This window comes from Panthera uncia, chromosome F2 (genome assembly GCF_023721935.1).
Source record: "Panthera uncia isolate 11264 chromosome F2, Puncia_PCG_1.0, whole genome shotgun sequence".
Lineage (NCBI taxonomy): Eukaryota > Metazoa > Chordata > Mammalia > Carnivora > Felidae > Panthera > Panthera uncia.
In genome coordinates, this window is record NC_064812.1 from 11,768,262 (window position 1) to 11,783,743 (window position 15,482).

Genomic DNA, 15,482 nt, shown 5'->3' on the forward strand with positions numbered 1-15,482 from the left:
TTCAAAGTCACTTCCAACTCTAACATTGCAGGCTTAGGTTTCAGTACTGGAATTGGATGATCTGAAACCTGTAAAATATTGATATTAGGTACAATGTATTGATATCCATGTACAAGATGTTTTGTCTGGAAAGAAGCATGTCTTGGTGGAACTTCCAGATAATGGTATAGGAAACACAAAGAATTGTGAAATATATAGACATGTCTTGGCAATAATAATATTAATTGATCACATAAGGTTCTCAAATCCAAACAGATGTCAAAACTTCAGAGCAGGTAAGAGTAACCAAGTTCAGAATTACAGGCAAAACATTTCCCTTCCTGGGACTTCAGTTTCCCCTGTGAAAATTGCAAGTTTTGGATTCTAAATTCCTTTCTAGCACATTCTTCTATGATTTTATGATGTGATCTGCAAGGGATTTTCTCTTGAATAGAAAGCAGGGATATTTATTAAGGGGAAGGGTCTGCACAATGAGATGTTTACCAAGAGCAATAATTATATATTATGTTCTAGTTCTTTACAGCTTATGTAAAAGGTTTTTGAATGCATTATCTCATTGAATTTTCATTCCCAGTCTGCAATGCTGGGTTTTTTTTTTTCTCCATTTGCCACTGAAGAAAACGATAAGTGAATTACCCACAATCTCTCAGCCTCTGAGTGGCAGAGCTAGGTCTCAAATGCATATTATGGCCTTTAATTTTAAAGTGGGTGTGCAGGTTTTAAACCACTGCATTCGGGAAAAATGGTCTTGCAGGTGTGAAATCCATTCTTTCTGAAGGAAGAGAGGGATAAAACCCAGCAAGCATAGACACGTCTCCTATGACTCATTAGTCAACTTAAAGAGAACCTTTACTGCAGACAGGAAAGCATTATTGCTGCTGCTTACCAGCCCGACACACATGATGCTCGTGCCCTCGCTGCAGCATTGTCTCGTTTTGCCCTAGACATCTAGGCTCTGGAATAATGCAGCCAGTGGGACACTTTGCCAGCACATATGTTGTAAAATGCTTAGAAGCTGAGAGCGTGTCTCTGAGTTCCGCCTCTGTTTCCATCCCTTAAACAGATTGTGTGCGCAGCCTGGCCCGTTGCCCGTGGCATTCTACCTGCCGCAACGGGAAAGGCAGAGTCTAAAAAGGGAAGAAAGGGAAGCTCCATTGTACAGAATACTGTCCCGCGTGCATGCTCTGAGAGATTCACGCCAGGCAGAGAACACAAAATACTCCAACAAATTAGTGTCAATGGTGAGCGGTGAAAATGGAAGAGGGGGACATATTGCAGGAAGCACTAAATGCACAAAGCATTACAAAGGAAGCGGACCGGATTTGCACATTCACTGGGAAGGAGTCAAATGAAAGACAGTAAATCAGAACAGGAGGAGGGAAGACTGCTAAGTTAATCAAACGGAAACACACATTTTTAGGGAGAAAATCTTGTTTGTGTTCATCCACAAATGATGGCTGACAGGGACATATCTGTGTCCCCACCACACTGCTTCTTGGCAGTCAGTGCACGTGGATCTATCTTTTTCTGCTCCTTCCCTTAGTATCTGTATGACCGTGGGTCACTTAATTAAACTTCTAGGTCTTACTTTGTTTGTAAAAATGGGGATGATTAGGTTTTTTTGTGATTATCGTGTCCTGCATTAAATGCAAACTGGCTTAGGTCAGTGTTTGGAACGTAGTAGGTGTTTAACTGCATTACAGTAGCTGCCATAATCAGAATCACCATCATTAATTTATATTTCCATAATTTTTTAAAGTTCACTTATTTTGAGAGAGAAAAAGAGAGAGTGTGTGTGCACATAGGGGGGAGGGGCAGAGAGACGGGGAGAGAGAGAGAGAGAGAGAGAGAGAGAGAGAATGAATTCCAGGCAGGCTCCACACTGTCAGCCCAGAGCCTGATATAGGGCTTGATCTCATGAACCATGAGATCATGACCTGAGCTGAAATCAAGAGTCAAACAGCTAACCAACTGAGCCACCCAGGTGCCCCTATATTTCCATCCTTAATAAGTAACACAGCATCTTCAGTGGATGTTGAATGCACTTGTTACATTTTTTAAGATCAGATTTAGTGGGGAAGAATTTTCATACAATAAAACACACTTACTGCAAGTATAAACTTCAATTATTTAAAAATATTTTTTTAATGTTTATTTATTTTTGAGAGAGACAGAGAGACAGGGAGACAGAGCATGAGCAGGGGAGGGGCAGAGAGAGAGAGGGAGAAAGAGGGAGGAAGACACAGAATCTGAAGCAGGCTTCAGTCTCTGAGCTGTCAGCACAGAGCCGGATGTGGGGCTTGAACCCACGAACCATGAGATCATGTCCTGAACTGAAACCAGGCGCCCCTAAACTTCCAATTACTTTTGATAAATATATACACTCCCGTAATCACCACTACGATGAAAATAGAGGATTTCTTATATCCTGAAGTGTTCTCTGATGTCCCTTGCCAGTCACTACCCCTCAACTCGCAGCCAGGCGGTTACTCATCTGATTTCTGTCACTGTAGTGTATTGTACCTTTGTTATTTCCTTTTAAAAAAAAAAAAAACTTATTTCAGGTTTAATTTATACTTTTTTATCTAGCTCTTACGTGTGTACATTTAGATAGGTGACTTTAGTGCTTTCTTCTAATACTATCGTTTAAAGCTAATGTTTTTTCCCTTAAAGGACTACTTTAGATGCATCTCAAAAATTTGATATGTTTTAATTTTCATCTAGTTTAAAATATCTTATAATTTACCTTTTTCTTTATTCTTCAATCTGTGGTTGTTGTTGTTTGTTTTGTTTTAGTAATGCACTGTTTATTTCCCAAACACATGGGAATTTAAGTTTTATTTTAATTCCAGTTAACATACAGGGTGATATTAGTTTCAGGTGTACAATCTATCGATTCAACAATTCCATACATCACCCAGTGCTCATCAGGACAAGTGCACTATCTAGTCCCCATCACCTATTTCTTCCATTACCTCCCCCGCTCCCACTTCCCCTCTGGTAACCATCACTTTGTTTTCTATAGTTGCTAGAGTCTGTTTCTTGGTTCATGGCTTTTTTTTTTTCTTTTTTCTGCCTTCGTTTGTTTTGTTTCTCTTTTTTTGATGTTTACTTATTTTAAGAGAAAGAGCCAGCACAAGTGGGGGAGGGGCAGAGAGAGAGGGAGAGAGAGAGAATCCCAAGCAGACCCCACACTCAGTGCAGAGCCTGATACAGGGTTTGATGGATTATAACCTGAGCCCGAATCAAGAGCCAGGCACGCACCTGACCGAGCCACCCAGGTGCCCCTCATTTGTTTTGTTTCTTAAATTCTACATATGAGTGAAATCATGTGGTAGTTATCTTTCTCTGGCTGACTTATTTCACTTAGCATAATGCCCTCTAGATGAATCCATGTTGTTGCAAATGACAAGATTTCATTCTTTTTTATGGCTGAGTAATAATCCATTGTGTATATCTGCTACGTCTTCCTTATCCATTCATCGTTTATCCATGGACACTTGGGCTGTTTCCACAGCCTGGCTATTGTTGATAATGCTGCTGTAAATATCGGAGTGCGTGTATCTCCTCAGGCAAGGAAAACAAAAGCAAATGTTAACTATTGGGACTTCCTCAAAGTAAAAAACTTAGGTACAGTGAAAGAAACAATCAACAAAACTGAAAGGCAACCTACAGAATGGGAGAAGGTATTTGCAAATGACATATCTGATAAGGGGTAGTGTCCAAAAAATCTAAAGAATTTATAAAACTCAACATCCCCCAAATGAATAATCCAAATAAAAATTGGAATTTTCAATATATCTTTTTTATAATAATTTCTGTTTTAATTCTCTTGCCACCCTGGCCTGTTTGAACTGTAGCATCTATCTTTTCAACCCAGGAGGAGTGTCATGTTCTCTCTGGGTGCTCTTTCTTATACTGCATTCCGGAAAGTACAACCGACTAAAAATTGGGAGCAATTGTTGGGCTCAGATATTTTGTTTCCCTCCTCATGGTGATCACATGGGGATCTCTGCTAATTGGAATAAGCCATTTATTGCTTGTCAAATGGGAAGAATTGTCTGAGGGGTCAAGGGAGCTTAAAAAAATCTTTGGCACAATGTATATGACCCAGTCCAGTGCTTAGCACATAGTACAGGTTCCATGGATCCTTGACAGATTGAACCTGAACAAGAAAATATCATTTAGAACCTATATATGGTGTCTGACTCCCTTATCTTTGAGGTCAAGAAAACCCAGTTGTCCAAGTTCATCAGAGAGTAGTAGGATCAGGACTACAGAACAGGTGTCTTGATCTCTCTACCTTAATGGGCACACTAATGGAGGAAAGCTCTTTTTCTTGGATGTCAGGAGGGGATTAGGCACTCCAACATCTACATTCATAAAGTTAAAGAAATGTGTGATCTGGAAAAGTCTTAGTAATGAGGGTTTTTGAAATTATTTTAATGTTTATTTATTTTTGAGAGAGAGAGAAAGAGTGTGAGTGGTAAAGGAACAGAGAGAGAGAGGGAGACACAGAATCTGAAGGAGGCTCCAGGCTCCAAGCTGTCAGCACAGAGCCTGTCTCGGGGCTCGAACTCACGAATGGTGAGATCATGACCTGAACTCAAGTCAGCCACTTAACCAACCGAACCACCCAGGCACCCCTAGTTGTGAGGTTTCTGAAAGGAGCATCTCCTCCTAACTGAATGTCAGTGGTAATGCAGAGGGGAATGAATAAGCTGCCAGGTCCCAGAGACCTGAGCTTAGTTAACTTTTCATTTCAAGCTTCTGTTTGGGCCCACAGTGTTTAGGAATAAAATGTAGGTCTTAAAGTAAAGCACCCCAAGATCCACATCTCATGTACTAAGTATTCAACCATGACTTACAGCTTCTCTTCTCTAAGCTCTGGTTGCCTTCTGCATGATAAGGAACGTGCTCATCTCTGAAGGTTTTGATATAAATACAGCACTTAAGAAAATTCCATATAAAATGGCAACGGCCCCACTAGTTGGCCCCCAAACAAAAGATGGGCCCAGGAGTACGTTTAGATGGGTAGACAGTTTAATACAATGCTAAAATTTAGGAGTCAGGAGGATGTGGGTTTGAATCCCCATTCTGCCACGTGCAGTGTTGTGACATGGAGAAGTTGCTTAACCTCTGAATAGAAGTCAGAATTGACTGGATTGTGCCCGGTGGTGGACACGCTAATGCATTTCCCAGATCCCTTTTTAGGACCGAAGAGCTTATTTTTCCAGCTGCTGGGAGTGGTCACGGCTGATGGCCCTCAGCTGTCAGTCCTCTCCAGGATTTGCCCTTGGCTGGAAGTCACCTCACCCAACATCACAACTTCCTCCTGGGGGCAGCTTTCATTCACTGACTAACTGGTTTGAAGGCATAAAGCTGTGCCCCCCCCCCCCCCCCCCCCATCTCCCATTTTGGACAACTGTCAGAGATCATTACAACTTCAGAACTTCTGGTGAGTCAGCTGCGCCCTCGTGGTGGCTGGACGGTAGCCCGTCGGCTCTCACCGCCCGGTTCTGATTCTTCCCCTTGTCCCACAGGTTTATTTGGAGAGCATTCCCCAACTAGTGTCCCGCACGCCAACCTCGTTCTCAGACGCTTTCCAAGAAAGCAGACCTGTAAATGGCCCCCAGATCGGAGCAGCTAAATGAAAGTATTCATCTATGTAGTTCACCAGAGGGTTTTCCTCCACATGGTCACTTGGTGATTTAGGCTGATGAGGTTCTGTCTTTGCCCTGTGGCATCTGGAATAAGCGGACTCCAGTTATAAGTCTCTCCGGAGCTGGAGGAGCTTCTGTGAGCTGGCCTGAAGGGACCGTGATCCTTCCACACAGACCCAGGGCAGGCTGGGAACAAGTAGAGTCCACAGGCACGTCAGTGGTCAGCTTGAGATAGACTCTTCTAGGGTGACAGAGGTCATAAATCGGTAGGAGCGGAGGGTCAGGGAAGTGTTTTTCTTTTAATTTGTAAAATTTTTGTTTTTTGCCACATTGAGCCATTCTTCTGACATTTTTAGGGGTTTTGCCATATTTTCATGTCCCCCTAAATAGTTATTATTTAAAGAAATATCCTTATATTTATAAGAGTACTGTGAAAAGAAGACCAGAATTATTCTGTGAAGGTATGACATAAAAAAAAATACATACCTAATATCAATAAAGTCAGTATGTTCGAACTAGAAGATGTTCCCGGCTAGAAGAGTCTGAGCGTTAAGCACACTGTTAAAAAATGATTAGCGGGGTGTCTGGGTGGCTCAGTTGGTCAAGTGTCCGACTCTTGGTTTCAGTTCGGGTCATGATCTCATGGTCCTGAGATCCAGCCCTGTGTCAGGTTGGGTGTGGAGCCTGCTTAAGATTCTCTTTCCCTCTCTCTACCCCTCCTGCATGCAAGTGCGTGCTCTCTCTCTCTCTCTCTCTCTCCAAAAAAAAAAAAAAAAAAATTGATTAGCAAATAACAGAGAGGTAAGATAGCACTAGTTCCCAACTCATACTTTCTTCTTAGCAACTGGGAGAACTGAGGGGGGAATGATGTTACTGCTGTGTTATTCAAGGTATTCTCATGTGGTCCTGGCATTCTTGTACACCCCTAACATTAGCAATCCCAAATTGTGAGCAATGCAAAACCAAGGATCTGAACCAATGTCCACATATGACATCTTTTTTTGGGAAGTATAGAGTCTTCTTTTTTCCCAGTTTTATAGATATGTAATTGAAATATAACATTATGTAAGTTTAAGATATACAGTGTGATGATCTGATACACACATATATTACAAAATAATTGCTGCAATAAATAAAGTTAGTTAACATGTCAATCACCTCACCTAATTACCTTTGTTTTTATGTGTGTGTGGTGACAATATTGAAGACTCTCTGACCAAAATCTGTAAAGACCAAACTCAACACCCGAAAAAACAAATAATCCAGTGAAGAAATGGACAGAAGACATGAATAATCACTTTTCCAAAGAAGACATCCAGATGGCCAACAGACACATGAAAAGATGCTCAACATCACTCATCATCAGGAAAATACAAATCAAAACCACATTGAGATACCACCTCACATCAGTCAGAGTGACTAAAATTAACAACTCAGGAAAAAACAGATGATGGCAAGGATGTGGAGAAACGGGAACCCTCTTGCACTATTTGTGGGAATGCAAACTGGTGCAGCTGCTCTGGAAAACACTGTGGAGGTTCCTCAAAAAATTAAAAATAGAATTACCCTATGACCCAGAAATTACACTACTAGGAATTTATCCAAAGGATACAGGAGTGCTGAGGCACTCCTTTGAGGCACCAAGGGGCACATGCACCCCAGTGTTTATAGCAGTGCTATCAACAATAGACAAATTATGGAAAGAGCCCAAATGTCCATCAACTGATGAGTGGATAAAGTGTGTGTGTGTTTATGTATATATATATATATACATGTATGTGTACATGTATACATATACATGTATGTGTATATATACATATATATGTACATATGTATATACATATACATGTATGTGTATATACATTCTTATATATACATATATATTCTTATTTATACATATATATGTATATATATATACGCTTATATATATACTTATATATATACACACATATATATACACTTATACACACACACACATATATATACTTATTTGTATATACACATATACGCACAATGGAATACTATTTGGTGATGAAAAAGTATGAAATCTTGCCATTTGCAACAACATGGATGGGACTGGAGGGTATTATGCTAAGCGAATAAATCAGTCAGAGCAAGATATACAATTTCACTCATGTGGAATTTGAGAAATTTAACAGATGATCGTAGGGGAAGGGCAGAAAAAATAAGACAAAACACAGGGAGGGAGGCAAACCATAAGAGACTCTTAAATACAGAGAACAAACTGAGGGTTGATGGGGGTGGGGTAAATGGGGGATGAGCATTAAGCAGGGCACTTGTTGAGATGAGCACTGGGTGTTATAAGTAAGTGATGAATCACTGGAATCTATTCCTGAAGCCAAGACTACACTGCGTGTTAGCTAAATTGAGAATAAAAGAAAAGACTCTCTGAGCAACTTTCAAATACATAATTAAGTATTGTTAACTATAGCCACCACGCTATGCATTAGATCCCCAGAACTTATTCGTGTTACAGCTGAAAGTCTGTGTGCCCTGTGGCCAACGTCTCCCCATTTCCCCCATCGCCCACCCCTGGCAACCACCATTTTACTCTCTGTTTCTATGAGTTCAGCTTTTTCACATTCCACATGTAAGTGAGATCATGCAGTATTTGTCTTTCTCTCTTATTTCATTTAGCATAATGCCCTCCACGTTCATCCGTGTGCAGCAAATGGCAGGAGTTCCTTCTTATGCCTGCATACTTTCCAGTGTGTGCGTGCGTGCGTGTGTGTGTGCCATGTTTTTTTATCCGTTCATTTGTTGATGGATACTTAGGTTGTTTCCCTGTTTCCATGACTTGGTTATTGTGAATAATACTGCAGCGAACACGGGAGGGCATCCAGCAATCCCACTTCTGGGCATACATCTAAAGGGAATGAAATCATGATCTTGAAGAGGTATCTGCACCTCCATGCTCAATGCGGCATTATTCACATCTATTACAGTGTGAACTTTGCCAGAAAAGTGGTGCTTCATAGGGGTGAGCAGACAGAAGCAATAGATTCTAATGAACTTGGATCTGAGGCCACAGAATCTTGTTAACATCATCAGCACCTACTTCACCCAGAGCAAACTCTTGAAGCTTGCTGGAAACTGCACAGAATGTATCTGCTCTCTGAGCACTTCCTGTTTGTTGTCTTTTTCCTATGCTGGGTCTGCTCTCATTTTGCCCCATTTCTTTATTATCTTGTTAATTTCTCCCTCCCTCATTCCAGGTCAGCATCTCAATTTGCCCTGTTGTGCTTTGCATTGGCATAGGAATCTGGGTCCCATCCTCTGCTTGGGGCTAGCACTGAGCAGCGTCTCCTTCAAATATGCATGCAGGAATGTGTCCTGAAACTCTTTGGAAAGATAAAAAAAACTTCCCGAAGTCAGTGGGCTTTGTACAGCTTTGTACAGTTTTGAGAGCTCATACATGTGTGTATGCAAAAGAAGCTGTATCCGCAGGGAGGAATAAAAACAATCCCTTAGTGGAGAAATCTAATAAAAATTAAGTGGTTTTCCCTTATTCTTCCAGGCATTTAAGGAACTTGACTTTCAGAAAGACAGTGCTTTTTGGACCTGAAGTTAACACTTTCCTCCCTGGTTAATGCTGCCCTGTTCTGAACTTCTCTGTTCAAAGGTTGGCATGAAGACAGCTACTGAGGTAAGTAAGGGTGAGGTGCGACCAATCACCACCAGCTTGTGATCTATTATTAAAACTGATGGCTTGTTATAGTCCCAGGGCAAGGATTTTTATGACTAATATGAGGAGGAGGATGACACAATAAAAGGGAAGGAACAGAAAGGAGAGGGAGGAGAGAGAAGGGGAAAGGGAATGGACGTTGAATATACAGATGCTCCAGTCAGGTTGTCTCAGGGCATTTGAGTGGTTATAGGCCTGGATGACTTGGTGTCATGAAAACTGTTGCTACTTTTCCTTCCTTAAAAAGAAAATGGCTTTATATTTCCCTGATGATGAGTGATGTTGAACATTTTTTCACGTGTTGGTTGGCCATCTGGATGTCTTCTCTGGAGAAGTGTCTATTCATGTCTTTTGCCCATTTCTTCACTGGATTATTTGTTTTTTGGGTGTTGAGTTTGGTAAGTTCTTTGTAGATTTGGGATACTAACCCTTTATCTGATATGTCATTTGCAAATATCTTCTCCCATTCTGTTGGTTGCCTTTTAGTTTTGCTGATTGTTTCCTTCGCTGTGCAGAAGCTTTTTATTTTGATGAGGTCCCAGTAGTTCATTTTTGCTTTTGTTTCCCTTGCCTCCAGAGACGTGTTGAGTAAGAAATTGCTGCGGAATCATTGCTTCCCTATATACTAACTAATTTGGATGTAAATTTTAAAAAATAAAGTTAAAAAAAAGTGGCTTTGTTTTGACTATATAAGTGTTTTATTTTAAATTTTTTTAATGTTTACTTATTTTTGAGAGAGAGACAGAGACAGAATACGAGTTGGGGAGGGGCAGAGAGAGGGGGAGACACAGAATCTGAAGCAGGCTCCAGGCTCCGAGCTGTCAGCACAGAGCCTGACACGGGGCTCAAACCCGCAAGCCATGAGATCATGACCTGAGCTGAAGTTGGACACTTAACTGACTGAGCCACCCAGGTGCCCCTTGACTATGTAAGTGTGTAAAAGAAAGAGAAACAATTTTCAAAAATTCAGAAGTTGTTTTTAAAATTAAAAAGGAACAAGATAATAAGCCCTCATAGTTGTGCTGGTGTTAGATAATAGCCGCTCGGTCTTGGGGTGCCCCGTTTACCTCTTCACATTATTTTCACCATGCTGTAGGCACCATGATGTTAGGGACCGTGTCTGCATAGTTTATTGGCCTATCTTCAATCGTTAGAACAGTGCCTTACACAAAACAGATGATACACGTTTTGTTGTTGTTGTTGTTGTTGTTGTTGTTGGAAGAGACAATGAATATATGTGCATGTAAATTGTATTTTACAAAAATGAGTTTATATGATACTTAAAGAATTGCAACCTAATCTCTTCACTTAATAATGTATTGTATACATTTTGCCATATCAATAAGTGAACATTTACACTGGTTTTTTTTTTTTTAGGCACTCCAGAGTGGTCTACATTTTGCCTCCATGAACATATAATACTTTATTAAAGCAATCCTTCATTGATATATATTAGAGTTATTTCCATTTTTCATTGTTACAAACAATATTGCACTAAATATTTTTGAAAATAGTTTAGCTATTTTCTGATTATTTGCTTGGGATAAATTCCTAGAAGTAGAATTGCAGGATATAAATCATATATTTTTATGGCATTTAATTTATATTTCCAAATAGCCTTTCAGGAAGATTAGACCAATTTACTTTTCCACGAGATGCATATTAAAATGTATTTTCTCAATAGTTTTGATAAAAAAAGATAGGCATTGCCCATCTTTTAAAATACACATTTTTATGACTACTGTTAAATTACGGCTTTCTTTTTAATCTGCTCCACTTTCTTCTTTCCTTTTTTCTTGCTTTTTGCATTTCTGTATTTTTTTTACTGTTCATTTATTTATTTTGAGAGACAGAGAGGGAGAGAGAATCCCAAGCAGGCTCCGTGTTGTCAGTGCAGAGCCCAACTCACAGCTGAAGCTCACAATCTGTGAGATCATGACTTGAGCTGAAATCAAGAATGAGACGCTTAATCAACTGAGCCGACCAGGCGCTTTTCTTCTGTGGTTACCTTTGTATCCTCTTACCTTCCTAAATCCACCTCTCCTTCTTTCCTTACTGATTTTTTAAGAGCTTTCTCTACATTGAGAGCTTTAATCGTTATTACAAATAGTTTCCCTACTTTCTGTCGTTTGCTTCTTAGTTCTGTTTAGAACAGTGGTAATGATGGGAGTTGATGGCTGCTGGCGTTGTTAATTTTGGTGTTGCTGCTTGGCAATGTTGTTTTCTGTCGGTGGCGGCGGAGATTTTAGTAGTAAGGATGTTATTGTGTCATTTTAACCTACGGAAGTTAAATTCTACCACTGGTATTTCCTGCTTTAGTTTCTGCCTTTGGTGCCGTTCAAAGAAATATTTTTTTTAAAAAAAAGACCGTTGCTATCTTAAAACTATATTTAAGAAAATATTTTGTTCTGATGCTTTTATGATCGTAGACACATATACACTCACATGTGTTTTAAGTATATATATTTGAGAGAGAGAGAAAGAGCATGAGTGGGGGAGAGGGGCAGAGGGAGAGAGAGAGAGAGACTGGATCTTAAGCAAGCTCCACCCTCAGCATTCAGTGTGGAGCCTGGTACAGGGCTCAACCCTATAACCCTGGGATCCTGACCTGAGCCGAAATCAAGAGTCGGATGCTCAACTGACCAAGCCACCCAGGCACCCCTCCTCTCACATGAATTTTAATCCTGATCTGTCTGGAATGAATTTTGTATAAAATGTGTAGTAGGTGTCAAAGGATCAGGAGATCATCACTCACTATTATCTCAAATTACAAGACAAGGCTGAATTTATTGCTCCCAATTAGGGAGATCCATTCTGCTGAGGCACGGTGGACCTCAACATTACAGGCAGTGCATCTTACGGGTGCTGGGGAAGTGTATTGTCGGGGCTGGGAGGTGGTTTTAGAGGTATAAGTACACGGACATCTGCATAAGGGAGGTTATCTGGGGGAGACTGCTGTTGACTGACGCTCAGGTGTGTGTTTCTTTGACTGAGTCACTTCCTCATAAGCTGTCTTTCCAAAGCCAGGGACTGCCACTGATTGACTGGCTTGACCAAGTAGGTCCATTGAGGGGAGTTGTTGATAAATTCAACGGGTTTTAAAAGCAGTTCTGATGGTTACCTGTTACCATGGCTACAGACAAATCAGTCCTTTCCCATGATTCTGGGAACTTTATAGTTTTCCATGGATATCTAATTTTTTTTTTCCTAAGTGATGGAAAAGGGGAAAGAGATTGTGTTTTAATATGTTTATTGCTTTCATTTTGTTTTGCAACGTGATTTTTTTAAGTTTATTTATTTTGAGAGAGAGAGAGTGAGAGAGAGAGAGAGAGAGAGAGAGAGAGATTGAGAAAGCAGGGGAGGGACAGAGAGAAAGGGAGGGAGAGAGAATCCCAAACAGATTCCATGCTGTTAGCACAGAGCCCGATGTGGAGCTTGAACTCACGAACCATGAGATCATGACCTGAGCCTAAATCAAGAGTTGGATGCTTAACCGACTGAGCCACCCAGGTGCCCCTAATGTATTTATTTCTTTTTACTATTGTATTATTCTATTCTATTCTACTATTATTTCTATTCTCCATGTGAATTCATGGAGGTTAGGAGCTCGTTTCCTCTACTCTTTATTCCCAACCCTGTAGCATACAAATATTTAATAAGTTGAACTCCGGGAACCAGCGTCTCAAGCACCTACCTGGGCCGTGGCCATAAACAGCCAGTGATTTTGATATCTTTTGATTTTTGCTTTTTGGTACCGGGAAGACCTCCAAAAATCATCAGCAGGCACTGCTTCACATTGCCAGTGACACTCACATTTATATTTGAGAAGACGTAATTGATAAGAATCAGAAACATTAATACTGAGGCCTTCTATCGGCATAACAGCCAATATTAATTAGTACTTGTCATGGCATTCAGTACTGCCCGCCTCTGCACCTGTCCCCCTGCATCTGTCCCCCCGGACACCCATTAAGTCCTTTCTATGGCCTACTTCGGGAAGTCTTCACAATAATCTTTTGAGAGACTTCTTATAGGAATAAGAAGAAATTCCTTTTCCAGATAAGGAATCAATGTTCAGAGAAGCAATCAGTGAGTTACATGGGACTGGGGTGAGGGGAGGATGGGTCTGGTATTTATTTAATAAACAATATAAAACACAGTTGTTGAAGATACGTAGATGTGTTTTTCAACCTGCACTATCTCATGTTGACCTTCTGTAAATGAGAAGGATTTAAATTTGGCGAACACCAGGGAACTAATGTTAACAGGCACTGTGTGCCAGGCACTGATAACATAATTTCATCTTCACATTAGCCCTGTTTGGTGGCTGTTATCACTACCCCCTTTTTGCAGAACCCGAGGCCCAGAGAAATCAAGTAGATCACCAAAGATACACAGTTGGTAAGTGGACGAGCCAGGACTTTAAACACGATGATGATGTTTAGTTCCAGTGAGTCGAGTATGTTGTCCTGTGTCTAAAACTAAGTGGTCCATATACTCTGACATTCCATGAACCGATTTAACTACAAGCTGTCTTGCTTAGGAGAATTACAGAAATGGGTCCAAAACTCTTATCTTTCTTTTCAGAAATTTAACCCGTGATCTGCGTTTGGCTAATTCAAGCAAATTTTGTGACTAATCTGATATCCACTTCTGTGAAACCTGATCCCTCACAGTGTTGCTTTGATTCCTATAAAGAGGGTAATGGCTTTTCCAATTCAGTGTTGTATTATTTTCTGACTCTCTCATGGCCCTGGGGTAATTAATCACTGGATGTTAAAGCAGAAGGAGGTAGTGATGAGTGTGCAGGAGCAGCCTACGCTGAGGGGGACAGGAACAATGCCATTACCAGGGTCTTCCCAGGAGGAGAAGCAGAAAGCCTTGTGGCTCTGGGGATTTCCCACATCCTCATTTCAGTCCTCCCAAGTAATCGCTGATTGATTCTTGATGACTAGAGTTTATTCCAATAAATGCCATACTTTGCCAGATGGCATATTGCAATCAAGAAAAATGACACTAAAAGGCAGTCTAATAATATCGTGGTAACCGCTAATTTCAGCTAGGTTTTCACTCTGGAACACCTACACTTTGTGGGATTTCATTCACCCAAGTAAGTCTAATTCTCATGAAGTCTTTTAGAATAAAGGCGATAGTTAAGTTTGGGAGGACAAATAGGTGAGATTATCATTAGTGGTAAGTATAAGCTACATATCTCAAGGTGATCACAGAATGGCTTTTGTTCTCCATTGAGACTCTGTCACCTAGAATGAGCACTCATTGAATGAAAGAAGGAATGAGGGTCAGGTACTGAGAGTCCTTTCCAGAATTAGTAGGTCTCTCATCCATGTAGACCCTTGACAGTTTGATCTTTCAGACCCTCCTGAGTGAAGAGAAATAAACATAAACATATTTCTGCACTCACAGGCCTTAAAATTTAGTGAACAGAAGAAACGGTATAAAAATAAGGGGAAAATTTTGAAGAATGTTCACGAAATTAGACGATCAGTCGACTAGATCTTAGCCTTTAAAGCAGGTGCGTGAGAGATGAAGCTGAGGAGACGAGATGGTCAGATCATAAAGGCGTTCCTAGCCACACGCTGAATGATAGTGAATAGGTGAGCTATAGATGTCAAGGAAGCCAGGTAAGGGCATTGAGCAGGGAGAATAAAAATATGGAGAGTGCCAAATCTTTTTATCTCGCTTCTGGAAATAAGGGACGAACGAGGCTGTAGGACTCTGGCCTTGGAGGATCGGGAACCTCAGGGTCACTAACCGTGTTGCAACTGAGTCACCTTCCCTGTCTTCACATTCATAATCTCTTGCAGTTCTGTGAGGAGGTCAAGGGAGAGCACTGTTATCCCATTGGGCCAAGTAAGAGGCTGTATCTCTGGTCGGTTCATCATATAGCCAAGGTTAATTAAGTGCTGTGTTGGTTTTGTAGCTGAAGCAGACCTCTGGCCTTCTGCCATGATGTATTGCCTTTTCCACTGTGTTTACAATGTGGGTTTTCAAAGGCCCGTGCAAAGCCAAGGATTTCTATGAAAAGTTTATTCTTTTCTCTATTTCAGTCCTCCAAATGACAGAGTCTTTCATCCCCAACTGCCCAGGCTGTT

General features: G+C 40.7%; 1 long non-coding RNA gene across 3 annotated transcripts in view; it reads left to right on the forward strand.

Moving 5' to 3' along the window:
- LOC125924405 (uncharacterized) overlaps positions 1-15,482 on the forward strand; it is a 276,429-nt gene that overhangs the window by 89,506 nt on the left and 171,441 nt on the right. For all 3 annotated transcript variants that reach the window (XR_007458391.1, XR_007458392.1, XR_007458394.1), the window contains exon 2: positions 9,202-9,330. This is a non-coding gene — a long non-coding RNA (uncharacterized LOC125924405). The remainder of the gene's footprint in view (positions 1-9,201; positions 9,331-15,482) is intronic.